Source organism: Dermacentor variabilis, chromosome 1 (assembly GCF_050947875.1).
Source record: "Dermacentor variabilis isolate Ectoservices chromosome 1, ASM5094787v1, whole genome shotgun sequence".
Lineage (NCBI taxonomy): Eukaryota > Metazoa > Arthropoda > Arachnida > Ixodida > Ixodidae > Dermacentor > Dermacentor variabilis.
Genome location: NC_134568.1, coordinates 61,880,853 through 61,896,343, shown reverse-complemented (window position 1 = coordinate 61,896,343; position 15,491 = coordinate 61,880,853). Strand labels below are relative to the sequence as shown.

Here is a 15,491-nt window from a genome sequence, read left to right as displayed (position 1 = left end):
AGAGTGAATATTCCACATTTACTATTGTGTGGGTGCAAAGTGCAGTAGAAGGCCTGATAAAAGCAAACCACTGTTGAGTAAACGATTTTGCTGAGCACGAAAGGTGGACAGTGTTTTAAAATACATAGTAAATTTCTAAATTATTTGCACTTAGATGCAATAAAACAAGATTAGGGCTTGCTGTAGCATGTGAGTATGCAAATGAGCAAATATGGTTTAATAAATTATCCATACTCTGGTTACTAAAAGAACACAGGCAGTCATGTAAAAGTTCAAGTTAAATATCACACTTAACATTTGCCAGCAAGTGGTCGTATCAAACATTATAAATATACTGGAAAAGGTGCTTTCTTGGGATACTTGGCAATTAATGAGAAAAAATTGCGTACAGCGTGAATTACAAGGACTGCGAGAGACGACACACTGCGCTGACTTCCAATAATATTTTATTGCGTTGCCACATTGTGTGTATGTATACAAGAGCGGGCATGCACAGAAAATGAGTCACAAGGGGCGTCAACAGCAAGTCATTGTACTAAGCACGTGGTCACCTGAAAAAAAAACAATTTCTATCTCATGAAATACAATACTTCACTAGGGTCAGCGTGATAGAGGGGGCACTAACGCACACATTACCCAGTTTTCTGATCAAGTTTGCTTCTATAATTTCCCGGATGACTTGTGTCTCGCTAAAACTTCCGTATCTTCAAAGAGGGGCACGCAGCCAGTTCCAGGGCAATGGATGCCGAATTGGCCTTGAACAATGTTATGGACATTATAGTGCACTCCTAAACGATCATTTAGGCACCCGCCTGTCCGTCCAACGTATTTACTGCCTCAAAATAGGGGAATATGGTAAACCAAATTCGTTGCACATATCGCAAAACGTTTTCTGTGCCCGACAGAGCAAGAACTCTGACGCGATTCAGGCGCGTTTACACACTTACAGAGCTTTGCCAGCTTTTCCGGGGTTGAGAAAAGGACTGCAATTCCTGGAGGTTGCCGAATCTTTTATAGCCTATCGGAGACATCATGCACGTACGGTGGCACTGCGAACCGATGTCTTTCAACCAGCTGGTTCCTTGACTGAGCAGGCTCATCACGGTTTGTGCCCCTCAGAAGCTGTTCCGCTATGGCTGAAATTAAGGCCAAAGGGTAGTCAACTCTAGAAAGGCGATCAACCTGTGCAGCAAGACTATGTTGCATCTCGTGTGAGCAAGATTTATTGAGGCTGTTAAGGATGCAAAACTTTTAATACCTCATTTAACGAGGTTTGAGTGTGCAGAGTTAAAGGGCAAGAGTGACTTCTTACTTCTCGGTTCGAAGCACCAGCCTCAGATCTACAAAGCGCGAGGAATCATCAATGGGGACCTCATGCGTTAGTTGTAGAGGCTTTCTTAAACATCTGCAAGACTCCCGAAGCAGCAGGCTCGAAAGCGTGATCAGTGCAATCAATAATTACCAGGTAGCCATTTACAAACCTGCACACTTTGACAGGAGATGCATCTAGGTGACCTTCAATATCGAAATCATGAGCTAGATAAATATCACATAGTTGCGGCGTGAGGCATGATCCTATACAAACACCATTTATTTGTATATTGTGAAGGATCATGCTTGGCGCCGCCAGATATTTATCTAGCTAATCATGATTGAAACATTCAAGGTCACCTGGATGCGTCTCACGTTGTCAAAGTGTGTAGGTTTGTGGACGAATACCCGGTATTTATTGATTGCACTGATCACGCTTTAGAGCCTGGCTGCTTTGGGAGACTTGGAGATCTTTAAGAGCTGCAGCCTCTAGAACTAACAAATGAGGTCCCCATTGATGATTCTTTGCGCTTTCTAGATCTCAGGCAGTGCCTTGAAAACAAACAGGTGTGCTAGTGCTTTGAACCGAGAAGTAAGAAGTCACTCTTGCCCTTTAACTCTGCACATTCAAAGCTTGTTAAACGAGGTATTGTGAAGTTTTGCCTCGTTAACAGCCTCAATAAATCTTGCTCACATGAAATGCAAGATAGTATAGCTGCACAGGTTGATCACCTTTCTTGGGTTGGCTACCCTTTGGCCTTAATTTCAGCCATAGCGGAACAGCTTCTGAAGGGCACAAAACGTGATGAGCACAGTCAAGGAACCAGCCGGTTGAAAGACACAGGTTCGCAGTGCTACCGTATGTGCATGCTGTCTCCGATAGGCTAAAAAAGGTTCGGCAAAGGAATCCCAGTCCTTTTCTCAGCCCCGGAAAAGCTGGCAAAGCTCTGTAAGCATGCAAACGCGCCTAAATCGCGTCAGAGTTCTTGCTCTGTCGGGCACAGAAAAGATTTTGCGATATGTGCACCGAATGTGGTTTACCATATTCCCCTGTTTTGAGGCAGTAAATACGTTTGACGGACATGCAGGTGCCTAAATGGTCGTTTAAGAGTGCACTATAACGTCCATAACACTGTTCAACGCCACTTGGGCATTCATTGCCGGGACTGCTGCTGCATGCCCCTCTTTGAAGATACGCAAGTTCTAGCGAGACACAGCTCACCCGGTACATTATTGAAGCTGATTGCACCAGGAAATTGGGTAGTGTGTGCGTTAGTTCCCCCTCTATCACGCTGACCCCTAGTGAAGTCTTGTATCTCCACGGATAGATATTGCGATTTTTTTTTCGTGACCATGTTTTCAGTACATTGACTTGCTGTTTGTTAGAACACCCCTTGTGACTGCCTTTCATTTCTGCGCCCCCCCTCTTGTGTATAAACACATTATGTGGCAACGCAATAAAATATTGTTGGAAGTCAGCGCAGTGTATGTCATCTCTCGCAGTCCTTGTCCTTCCCACTGTACATCATTTTTTATACTGCACACTGAATATTAATTGATTCAAAATTAGAAAAATATAGTACACATCTGAGCTGCAAAAATGCAATTGATGCAGCAAATGACGTTTAGCTTTCCAAAAGAAAAAAAATGTTCACGGTTAACCACGAGGTGCAGGGACTCCATTCTCTGAGCATCTTGACCAATAAATGCAGCGCATGGCATTGCTGGAATCTTGCGTCCTGCATTAGCAAAATAAGAAGAGAATCATGAGAGTTCAGTCTGCAATTACACATGTACACTGTGGAAAATTTGATAAGGCAACAAGCTCCTGAAAGTAGCAAACTTAATTAATGTGACTGGGAACAATGCACAGCTCAGGCACCTGGGCAAGACAGGTGAAAGATAGGAGAAATGTTTATTTTGCAAATTTAGGAATTGCATTTACTGTGAACACTAAACCACTATGTCACTTTGAATACAAGGCACATACAGCAGCAAAAGCAAATAAATTTACAGTAGCCTTTTCACCATAGAAAATAAGAGTGAATTAAATTTAATGACACTACCAATGACATCTCTCAACAGACATTTGTCCAGGAGTGTGTATGTGACCTTAATATAAATTGACATGAAATCTGCAATATATCTCTGCATTACACTTTATAAGTACTGCAGCTGAGAACCTTACGGGATATGGCACATTAAGAGCGACATGCATAAGACATTAAAATATGGCTGTTTTTACACAACATTATTACACTAGGAGACAGAGTAGTTTTACAGAGTGCACGCAAAATGAAAATGAGGGAACCCCCACTGGCATTCTCATTTGCCCTGCAATACCTGCATCCAGCCCAACAATCTCCAACTCTCCAATGCAGTTTATTAGACCATTTCTGTATACTGAAATTTATTGTGTATTTCTTATTTACTAATTTAGTAAGAACTGACATTTTGGCATACTTCCCTTGAAAATTTAGCATGTGTTAACTATTCCTTAGAGCAGGCCCCTTTCTTTCAATGGGTTAGCTTGGCGATATGGTGACAAGTAGTATTCCCAAAGATCATAAGTTTAAATAAACTTACGATCCTTCATCATGCTCCCACTTTTTACTTCATGCTCTAAACTGTGATACCCATCCTAGGCAGTTTATGTTATTCTGCGAATACATACATGGTCCTTCTTTATGTAGCCTCTCAACTAGAGCCTGAAATTTCTCGTCTCCTAAAAAAATCATCTTTACCACCCAAAATATATTGCACGGTTACCCCTCATTGGGGGAAGGAGGGATTGTATATAAGTGTTCATATTCAATGAACCTCAGAGCCACAACCATTTCTCATCCTGTGTTGCCACTACCCGCATGAGTCGCTATGGTTGTAAATTGGCTACCCACCCTCTCCCGCCTAAAATTACATATTTCCACATGGAAAATCACCACAGCATTGCATTTGATTGAATGAGTCCTCCTGTGCATGTTTTTTTTTACTCGTCTTGTAATGGCTAGGTTCAACATGGTCAAGTTGTCTGAAAACTGCCAAGCCCCAACCAATACTTTGTGTAGTTTCAAAATTATGAAACATTCATTTTTCAAGACTTGTCCCAAATTAAGCATGAGGCAGATTTTCATGATGCAAATGAGGAAAGGTTGTGCTTAGTGACAATGATAGGCCTACTATATCCTGCAAAACTGTGCGAAATGACATATGCTTGCAATATTCATGAGCAGCTAGCTCAGTACAAGAAATAGGTGCAATGCCTGCGGAAATGTTTTTTAACACCCATGAGAGGTCCTAGTTTCTTGTAATTTCTTCAAATCCCTTGCAGTCTAGATTGCAATCCGGCGCATTTTGATATTGTATTTGAAGTAAAAACAGCTCAAATTTTAAGGTTTTGAGAATTATACGGGATTAAATTAAAGGTAGCAGAGTAATGCAACGAGCAAATAACAAGCTCATTGCATGGAGTAAAGAAATATTCCTTTTCTGCAAAAACATTGGTAGCAGGAAGGTCATACGAAATTAGCACTGAATGCACAATAAAGAATATCATGCTGGAATACTCCAGTCTGTGAATATTCTTGCACAAAGAAAATCCTCATTATGAAAGGCCATCAAGAAAATGCAAGTGTATGCTTTGGATCAGCAGTCATACCTGGAGTATGCAGTACAATCGGCAATATTTAAAAACACGCACAACTGCACATAATATCAAGCTTAGGCCGCCAAGGAGCCTCAGTTTTAAATTATAACTTGACTTACTATATTAAACTTCACACCTATATCTACTTACAATGTTGTCTTCCCAACTGCTTCCTAGAAGACATCAACCATCTATCTGCCTGAAGGGGAATGCAAGTGGCTTGCTCTTGATGGAGGGCACCAAGGCTGGGCATTGTGAAATTGCTGGTATCATCTGCATGACCTGCGAGAAACAACGCTCTAAGTTCAAGATAAACAAATGCTATTAGAATGAAAGACAAGATCACTGGCAATGAGCCTCGTTTTGATTTGCACGAGAAAAGCAAAAAATATGGACTTTGTGCTGCTTACTGAAAAAGAAGCAAGCTTCCTTCCAGATGTTGCAGTCATGCATTAACATTGTCACACAGCTGCACGTTTGTATGCTCATATGCTGCTGTCGCTACTCTGCCAGCATGCTTTGCATCGCTTATTATTTCAAGTTATATTGATCATTGTGTTTTCTTCCCAATTTTTGGCAAATAGCACCAGCAAAGAAGTAGCTCACACACACACTCCCTTGTGAGGAGCGAATTCACATACACGCACGCATGCATGCACGCGCGCGCGCACACACACACGCACACACAACAAACACACAAGCCTCTACCACATAAGCAGCTTCCCACGCTTGAAACACTGAATTTTTTATCCTTTGACACTCCTACTGCTAAGGCATAAAAAAGCCTTCGTGTGACCAACCCCAAACTCCTCAACCTACACTTCCAGCTTAAACAGTTTCTCGAGAGCCAGGAGAAGCCTTGCAGCTTCCCCAGTTCTCCAAACTGTAGTTACGAATTTCAATAGGGCTATAGGCGACAGCTCTCGAAGGGCATGCAAACTACCAGGAGAGACCTAAAGCTTGCATATGATACCTCTAAAGCACAAGAACAACACTCCAAATTTTCAAAATTCATTAGAGCTCCTGAGGACAATTGCTATATACGTAGGACGTCTCGAAAAACCTGATGTTCACAATTTCAGCGGTTGTCTGTATCAACGGAAATGTGGGCTAATGGGAAATTCACGTCTTTAAGATCAGCATTAGGGTAATGGTGAAACACACTACCAGATTTCTTAATCATTTATTTATGCTCTGGATGTAACGTTCCCTTTAGAATAACAATCAAGGATATCAATTCATCAGGGCAGAGGAGGGAAAAAGGAGGAAGCGTATACCTGACGCAATCCCACTGATCCTCCTGAGAAACGGCGCCTCATACAGCAGTTGTCCAGGTTGGCTTGAAACCAAACTCGGGTTTCAGGCGGCAACACTCGCTGCACCAAATTGGAAGAGTTTTATTGCGAGTAAAACTCTACCGGCCTTATGCAATACATATGCACGCACACAAAACGCACTCGCGCGCACAAAAATATACGCACTCTCAAAGCGCAGACACAAAGGCACGCACGCGCACACTGATAAACACAAACAAGCACACATACATGCAGGCAGACACGCTATCACGTGCACGCACACACAGCGACCCACACAGAAACAAGCTCACAAAACACGTACGCACTAGACACACGCAAGCACGCCGGCCCATACAAACCGGCATGTACGCGCGCGCACACACACACACACACACACACACACACACACACACGCACGCACGCACGCACACACACGCACGCACGCACACAAAGCGAGCTGAGCGCACACACACACACACGAATCGAGCCGAGCACGCACACACGCACAGACAAAACGAGCCGAAAACCTGCTAAAGGCGCCCGGCAAGCAGCAACAGCAGCACGCGACCGCATCAGGGAGAACCAATACCGCGCCAGTTCTTTCGAAAGGTGGCAAAGTCAGTCGTCCTTTTTCTACGCGACGCAAAAGTGGTCGACCAGATTACAAGAAGCCACGCTGAACGCACAAAAGAAGCACATCTACGAACGTTCAAGCGCAGAGAAACAAAGCGTAACTATGCAGGCGCACCGCGCCCGATATAAGACGGGGCGCGATCGGGGTAGTTAACTTCCCTACTAGGAGTGCAGCTGCTCTTGCTCTTAGATTAGTGAATTATGCTACGAGATCACAGTAAGAAACTTCTAGAGCGAACAAAAACACGTAACCCACCAAAGAAATACCAAATAAATGGGCACTTGCCTGAAAATTCCCATTATGGCAGTACTACCGACCGCCGACACAGGGCACATTGCAACTGCTCGTCTCAGCGTCCGTGGATCCATCTTCCAGTGCGTACGAACGCTTTGCTTTGAAGTGGAGCACGAGTAATACACAAAGCACGGGCCACACCTTTTTCTACACCGCGCACAAAACTAATCGCACGTGTAAAATTATTTCGCACAGCGCGAGACGCGAACGCATTTCACGTAGCGAGAGAATGCAATAATGGCGTAGCTTCCGCCTTCCCGTCCTGCAGCGCGCCGAAGTGACGGCATGTGACTGTACAGCGTCCTCCCGTCACTTCCGGTCGCTTTTCATTGGGCAGGGGGCGGCCGCGCAAATTGAACGTTTATTCTGACAGGTTTGCTTGCTCGCATGGCCGCCTGTTTGCTGCTGCTTCGTTCTGGTCTCCAACTAGAGCGGTGAGGCGGGTAGTTGTTACTCGGTTTTGTGCCGAGCATCTTATTTTTTTTGGGGGGGGGGGCGCAGTCTGGTGCTGCATGACTGAGGGTACAGTACACAAATCGGGACCGTGAGCGAGACGATCGGCGCTCCTCTGCTGGTGCGATTAGATTATTTGCAGCGTCCGAACGAAGCAACCTTGCGAGGTCACAGTGTAGTTACAGCGATATCCTGGCTCGATAAAGACCCTCACATCTTGGTCGTGCGACAGCGACGCGTAAGCATTCATGAGGCGACTGAAGAATGTGTTTGCAAGAGCGTATGCTGTGGATAAGTAATTACAGCTTTGACGAAACCAGCCCCTAATATACAGGCTGAGCCTTACAAACTATGTCCGAGGATGCGCTTAGAAAACAGACCAGTAGCTTAGTAAAACTCTGAATAACTTAGGCAAGGTAAGTGGAGATTCGGATTTGAGAACTTCCAGCATGATCTCGCCGCTATAAATGTCTTCGTTATGGCTTCACCAAGCAAATTGTGCGTTGATGCCATTGTACAGCAGAGGCTCGTCTAACAGCACGTCCCTGTTTGTTCAGCAATGTATCCACACAGCTTCTTTAATTTCGCCACTTTTTGTTGGGCTTTTACGGACACCGAAACATTCGTGCAGAATTGTGCAAGTTGCTCGCGCGTTTTCATTCTGCTATTGCAGTTTGTCTTAGAAGTGTTTAATTGCATGATAATGTAATTGTGAGCACAAAATATAGTGATAATTAAATTGTAAGTGAAAGTGCGTACATTTTCTCAATGATACATTTTGGAGTGGCCGTCATGCCAGTAACATCAGAATCCTAGAAAAAGATCGACAGTCACTTAGGAATGCGAAAACTTAATGACTTCATGGATGTACACTTGCAATTATCACGTGACCGTGATACGCACTACATTGTCACGTGTCCTTTACAATTCTACCTTCATCTGCCGCAATCCACCTTGCTACAGTTTGTACGAACCTTAACCAAATTTATTCCACCCTAATACACATTATTTACCCATATTTGCTCATAATTAACGTTGTTCTATTTACTACCTTCTGTATCACTACTGACGTCATACAAGACGCTGATGACGTCACATTTTATTGCTTTATTATGCATACTTTCAAGGCCTAGTAGATACAACAGATAGAAGGGGTGAAATTATACAATATTTGCAGTGCAGGGCAAGAATAGAAAATCAAACTGTAAGACACTTTGAACAGCGATGTTGAATTAGTGGTGTCACAAATTGAGACTGTGGAGGCGGAAAGGCGGTTCCATTCAGTGGCTGTTTTGGCAAAAAGGAAGAATGGCACATGAATTTTGTGTTGATGGTCCATGTGAGACGAGATATAACTTGGTGGGGTGAAAATGTTTTCTTTAAGAGAAGGGTTAAAGTACCATATTCTATGAAAAATACAGAGACGAAGGTACCTACGACGTAACCAAAGGTCAGGTTGACCTAGTGTTCTTTTCATGGATGTGACGCTAGAATGACGTGAATAATTTGAGAGAATAAAAGGGCGGCGCGGTTCTGAATGCTTTCAAGGGAAACGACAAGATTGGCATGAGCAGGGTCCCGTATGGATGGTTGTTGCGGAGAACGCCATCTTTCCTACCTGAAAGGCCATAAAATGCTTTCGCATTAAAAATGCAATACATACATACCTTGCTCAATGCGTGGACGTGTACACGTTACTTAGGTTTATGCATCAATGCGTTCAACACCCTTCAGTCGTTGATTTAGCACCCTTCTTCTAGCAAAGTCGCACCTTATGTGTGGTATACACCCTTGTGATAGGGTGTTTTGACCGGAAAGGGTGCTAAAAGGATGTGGACGTGGGTGTAAATGCAGAAAGCACCCCTCTTAACACCCATAAGGGTGTAAAATGTTTAGTGTGCACGCCCAGCTCGCGCGTCTCGTTTCCGCCTGTGATTGGTCGGTGCGCCTCGTGACGTCAACTCTGCCGCTGCCGACCGCTGCCGCTACACATGAAGCGCGGTGCCAGGTAGTTTGGTGCTGTTTTTCTGAGACGGTAATGGAAAATTTAGAGACTGCGTTTTTCTGAGGAGTTCAGCGTTACTCCCTACATGTACGAGCCGATTGCGAAGAGCCGGCCTCTCGAAGAAGCAAACGATGCTGGTGCGAGCAGTGCTTTCGACGCGAACGAAAGCAAAGTCTTGGGATCTCCTCGTGTTGGAAATGCTCTTTGGTGAGTATGTTTTTTGCAAAGCGATCTAGTGATCTCGCCGATCTTTCGCCGATCTAGTGAGCTCGTTTCCGGTCAAACAACTGTAGTGTTGTGTTCCTGCATGCCTCCTCGTGGAACGTAAGCGGGGATGCGATCGTCGGCATTTGTGCGCTGTCCAAAGCTGTCGGCAATCTACAAAGACGGTTTAAACGCTTGAAAAGCTTCCCGGTTCATGCAGTACGTGTAGTGACCTTCATCTGTTGACTACCACTCACGTTGACTACCACTCTACATACACGCAGACGCACCAACAAACGAATGCAGGGTCGATCGAAGCAGATTACGATGGCACGCACGCAGAAATAAATGCGGTCAGGCACGGTCGCGGACGCTGCGAAGGAACGAAGCAGAGTTGACGTCACAACACCGCGGTTTCCGGTCTCCGCTCCGCTCGCTCACTCAAAGGGGGGCGGAGCTACAGCGCAATTTCAACCGACGATTACGTCGCTCCTAATTGAAAAAAAAAACTCCAAATTTTACCTACATGGTTTATAAGGTTCCCGCATCCGTATATGAGCGTCTTATTGAATTCGACAGACTCTTCAGCTTCCCTTTAATACAATAAAGAAAGAATTGTGGCCCAGTGGTTAGAGCATCGAGCTGCTGTCTTTAGAGACCTAGGTTCGGTGAAACCATCGGGCACACTTTGCAATTCTTTTATGCGATTAGCATTCTTAAGGCACTTCGCGCACTTTACTGGGACTGACTGTCCGTTTGTTTATCTAAGCTCTGGGTAGTCCATGGTCGAATGGGTAGCGCGTAGAGCTGCTGTACTGAGGGGAAAGAGTTCCGAAACCAACCGGCGGACACACTTGGGTCACGTGGGATGAGTGACTGAGTATATGGCACTGCGTGGGCATGTACTGCTCTTGAATGAATCGCTTTGACGCGGACTTGGAGTGCTGTGTATACGTGTAACTCGGTCTATGCTGTTCTTCAATGAAGCTGTTTAATACCTACTTGGGTAACTTGGTATCTGTCAGTAGGTTTGTGCAGCTCTTCGGCTGAAGTCTCTGACGCCAACTTGGCTTACTAGGTGATTGCCACTAGGAGTGTGCTGCTGTACAATAATAAAAAAGAAATCGCTTTATTTTGCTCCGATGTTCGGCGAAATAAAACTCGCGCTGAGCGCGCACATTACGGCCACGCCACTAGATGGCACAGCGGGTGCTTTGGGAAGATCAGGACAAGTGCCTCGCTGCACTTCGACCACCAGAATGTACCATTAGAAAACCTTTAAAATTTCTCCTGACCTGGGCAGAATCTAATGCACAACAAAAGGGTTCTCAAAGACTGCAGCCCGACGCTTTAGGAAGCTGCGCCGCAAGTGCTCTGCGTATGTGTCATTTTTTTCAGTGAACATCTTTCACGCCAACGCTTTAGCGAGCTGTGCCATGAATGCACTGGGTGTGTGCTGTTATTCGATGAACATCTCGCCCAACCTAGGTCACAGAGTATGTGCAACGTGTTGTGCGGTCAGCGAAGGAACAATTCTCAGCGTTCGCACGATACAGCGCGCAAGGCAGTTTGTCTCAGAGGCCACGCGCAGACTTCTCGGCAGCGCCACTAGATGGCGCAGCTTGTCCAGAAAAAAAAGCGCCAGAGAGGAGCCTGGCTGCCGCATGATGCATTTCTCAGCGTTCGCACGCAGCGGCGCGCTTCGCATTTCGGAGGGCACGCGCAGCATTTCCAGTGGCGCCGCAAGATGACGCAGAGTGTTCAATAGAAAAGCGCGAGACTGGAGTCCTACTGGAGTACACGCCTCATACATAAGGCGTTTAAAAGGTGGCGGTACGTTGTATCACCATATTTCTCCGATGCTAAACACATGATCGCCGACAGTCATTGTGAGACGAGTTCTGTCGATTTCTTTTCCTTTTTTTTTATGTATGCACTATTCGGCAATACAGCGGCGACACCCACCAGCCACGGTCAAGGAAGTCCGCGATTGTTAGCTAAGAAAGATTCGCTTTGCAAACCCATGGTTGCCTGCTGGGACTAGAACTTTTCAATCACAGAGTGCGAGTCCAATGTTTTTACCTCTCAGCACCTCTGCCAATGCTACAGTAGAGAAGAATACTGCGCCTGCAGAGCGCGGTCCCACCGCCAGCTGTTTCGATTGACTGACGTGACGCTTCTGTAGCTTACACATAAACAACAACCGAAGTGAAAGATTTTAAACGAACCAGCCATAGGAAGCGCGCAAGGAAAGATAGCTAAAAGAGGAATAAAAAGCCGTGCCTCTGCATTTCACCACCACCGGAAGGCGCCCCTTACACAAACGAAGACGACTAGGACTTGAGTCATCACTGAATAAAGGCTACTCTTTCTTCTCTTCAAGAGACTGCTCGCGCGCATCTGTGAACGTGTAGCCGAACTAGTATCGCATAAAAAAGTGCAAAACTTACTGCGCATTATACTGCGCCGCCTATCGCGTCACTGCTTGGCAATATGGGTGAACTGCAACTTTTTTTTTACCTGCGACTCAAATCGTGGCCAACCAGGGTCTTCATCCTTTCGAAGGGAAATAAGCCCCAGTACAGGAAGACCGGGATCCAATTTCTTTACAAGAAGAGCCATTCAGGCATGAATGTTGGGCGATCTAAGGGTGTCCATTTATTATTCTCTTCTTTTCATAGTCACATTGAGAGCCTGCGTCGCTTGTTTGACGGATTCAGAAACAACAAATCCGCGATTTAGACGTTCGTGAAAATAGCGCAATTGAGAATGGCTGTGGGCGCGTAATATGCTCCAATTGGAAGCTACCTGCATTCTGACTACTCCCTTGAGCCGCTGAGGCTGCACACACTCAATGACATGACAGTGATGCCTGCACAGCGAAAGAAGGATATGAAAGTTTCAGAGAGCTATTTTGCGTGGGTTGTGCAGGCACCACTTCGTTCGCAAGGTTACCGGCTACTGCTTTCATAAGCACAAAAACTGTACCCAAATGTCTTATGATTCTGACTTTGTCTGTCGACGTGCCTACTTCATTTCGGTTTGATAGATTTCTGCTTGCTGACGTGTGCAAGTTCTGAAACGAATATCCGAATAAAATGTCTCAATGAAAATCACAAGGAGATGTACTGCTTGTCCCGTCTTGTTCGTGCTCCTGTGCCCTATATTCGTAGCGTCCGTGTAATGTCCTGCTCAATTATGTTCATGGTCTCTACGTGCGGACGCTGCTACGCATACTTCTTTATAAAAACGAATTGTGCCGTAGTAGCGTGAACATTAGCACAGAACATTGGCAGCAAGACCATCTATTTTCCTGTCACATGTTTCTAACAACGCAGTGCGGGGCTGGTAGGTTCCCTTTCACAAGTGATTACCCGTCCCACTTCGTTGTACTTTTGTCATCTATCTGAGAATTCGTTAGTCGAAATACGGCTGTGTGTGTGTGTGTGTGTGTGTGTGTGTGTGTGTGTGTGTGTGTGTGTGTGTGCGTGCGTGCGTGCGTGCGTGCGTGCGTGTGTGCGTGTGTGTGTGTGTGTGTGTGTGAGTGTGTGTGAGTGTGTGTGTGAGTGTGTGTGAGTGTGTGTGTGTGTGTGTGTGTGTGTGTGTGTGTGTGTGCGTGCGTGCGTGCGTGCGTGCGTGCGTGCGTGTGTGTCTGTGTGTTCTTCCAAAAGCAAACTTAGTGAACAAAAAAGTTCGTCCAGGGCCCGGTTTCGGAAGAATAGTGTCCTCCCACTGTATTGACTTCTTATCCCTACCACCAAGTGAGAGTGACTTTGTGCGAGCCAACGATGAGCGTCAAACTGATTACAACATGAAAAGAATCGTTGCAATATGCAAACCCTGGACCAGAATTAAACCCGAGAGCACTGTAAGGCTAGGGCAATCTATGTACCAAATAATCTAGCCAGGATGCCAGAGGATGGCAGTACAAGGTTGAAATAACGATAACAAATCTTGGAACGAGGTAACGACCAAATGAGCTTCCCTTCAAAATGCTGCGATTACCTGCTAACGAGTTCCACTGGTGAAGCGAATCACCCGTCTGGTGGCACTGCAGAGTTTGGTTTATGGGCCATTTACCAGAGTGAAATTTTACTGAGCCGTGAAGTTGGCTTTTCGAGGAACCCTTGTCCTTGTATAATTGGCTACAGTCTGGGTGGACGAATAATCTTGCTTTGAAAGATATACGACCATCTTGCATATTTGCGCAGTCTATAGCACCAATTGTGAGCGAATTGGGAGTATATGCGAGCAGCGCAGTGAGAGTTTGGGAGGAAGCCTAATTTTTTCTTTTCTTCTCCTTTTTCTTTAATTTTCATTGTTATTATCATTATTAGCATTAGTTCGTGCTTGTGTCCTTTACTCCAGAGCCCATAAGATCACCTGTTATCCAGAGCATTTTCAGAAACGAAGGTACCCGCTCTGTGGCCACGTGCTTCGCTAGCTCAAAAAGCAACGCAACATTTCTGCCGCTTCCTGAAGTACGCAGACCCCAAAGGGCCGCTATATATTCTGAGGTGCGGCTACGGCTGCAAGTGCAGCTAGTGTTGTCTCCCCTCATTTCGTTCTCTCTCTTCAAACCTTTACCCATTTAACCCCGTATGTAGGGTTGCAGACTGGAGGGTTATCTGGTTGACTTACCTATCTTTCCTTGCCTTCTCTATTTATCTTCCTCTCTCTCTCGCACGTGTAAGAGGAAATCACTCGGAGGCTTATTTTCTTCGTAGTTCTGAATTCTAATGTAAAGCGTCGTGAACTAATGGCGAAAACTTGGGAATGTCACTCTCTATTGGAACAATGCCGGAGGGAAAACTATATCTTCGATCCAGATGTGCACAAATTGAGAGAATTTAAACGAAAGGGCCCTTTGCAGTCATTGGTTCAAGCGACTGAAGCTCTATCCGGGCTGGGACAGAACTACGTAAGCAATTCTAGCGCGTGGGCCTGCTCTGCCTATTCAGATGGTACTTTTTAACGCAAGAATACTCTGTTTAGGCAACGGCTTATTCAACTTGAGATGTCTTCTTAAAAAGGATAGGCTAAAGTCTAACGACTGAAGGATACTAAATTTGAACTTGGGGCCTTAAATATATCGCAATAATTAGCAAACACCTCGAAATAAGAAAACAAGATGCCAAATTATAATGCCGCAACTTGACAAAATAAATGCAGCATTTAAGGCGGACTAGTGCATATGACATTAAAGTACACTCAGAAGCATTTTAAATAGCGAGAATAATTTTTGGAAACCGCATATAACCAAGGAGGAAATTCATGAATGTCAAAACACAAGCAGTATTGTCCGCTTTAAGCTCTTTTTCAGAAACAATTTATATATGTAACAGCGATATCTCCTCTAACGCCTAGTTTCGGAGCCGCAAGCTTGACGACTGGCTCATTTTTTTTTACATTTCTCTACTTTGCTTGTTTTATCTAAGGTTCTCGCCAGCCTGAATTAAATTTATGGCACCTCCACTATTTGATATTTATTGTTTTGCTTTAAGTGTGGGGCTTCAAGCAGTACCTATTGAAACAATTCATCATCATCATCATCATCAGCCTATTTATGTCCACTACAGGACAAAGGCCTCTCCATGCGATCTCCAATTACCCCTGTCCTGCGCCAACGGATTCCAACTAGCACCCGCAAAT

General features: G+C 45.0%; 1 protein-coding gene and 1 long non-coding RNA gene across 3 annotated transcripts in view; one reads left to right on the top strand and one right to left on the bottom strand.

Annotated features, from left to right (window-relative positions):
• LOC142578616 (follistatin-related protein 5-like) overlaps positions 1-15,491 on the top strand; it is a 513,022-nt gene that overhangs the window by 414,838 nt on the left and 82,693 nt on the right. The gene's annotated exons all lie outside the window — the stretch shown is intronic.
• LOC142571359 (uncharacterized) lies at positions 2,763-6,648 on the bottom strand. The gene is made up of 3 exons (XR_012825863.1): positions 6,232-6,648; positions 5,105-5,236; positions 2,763-3,050 (listed from the first exon to the last, which is right to left on the bottom strand). It is a non-coding gene; the product is annotated as an uncharacterized LOC142571359 (long non-coding RNA).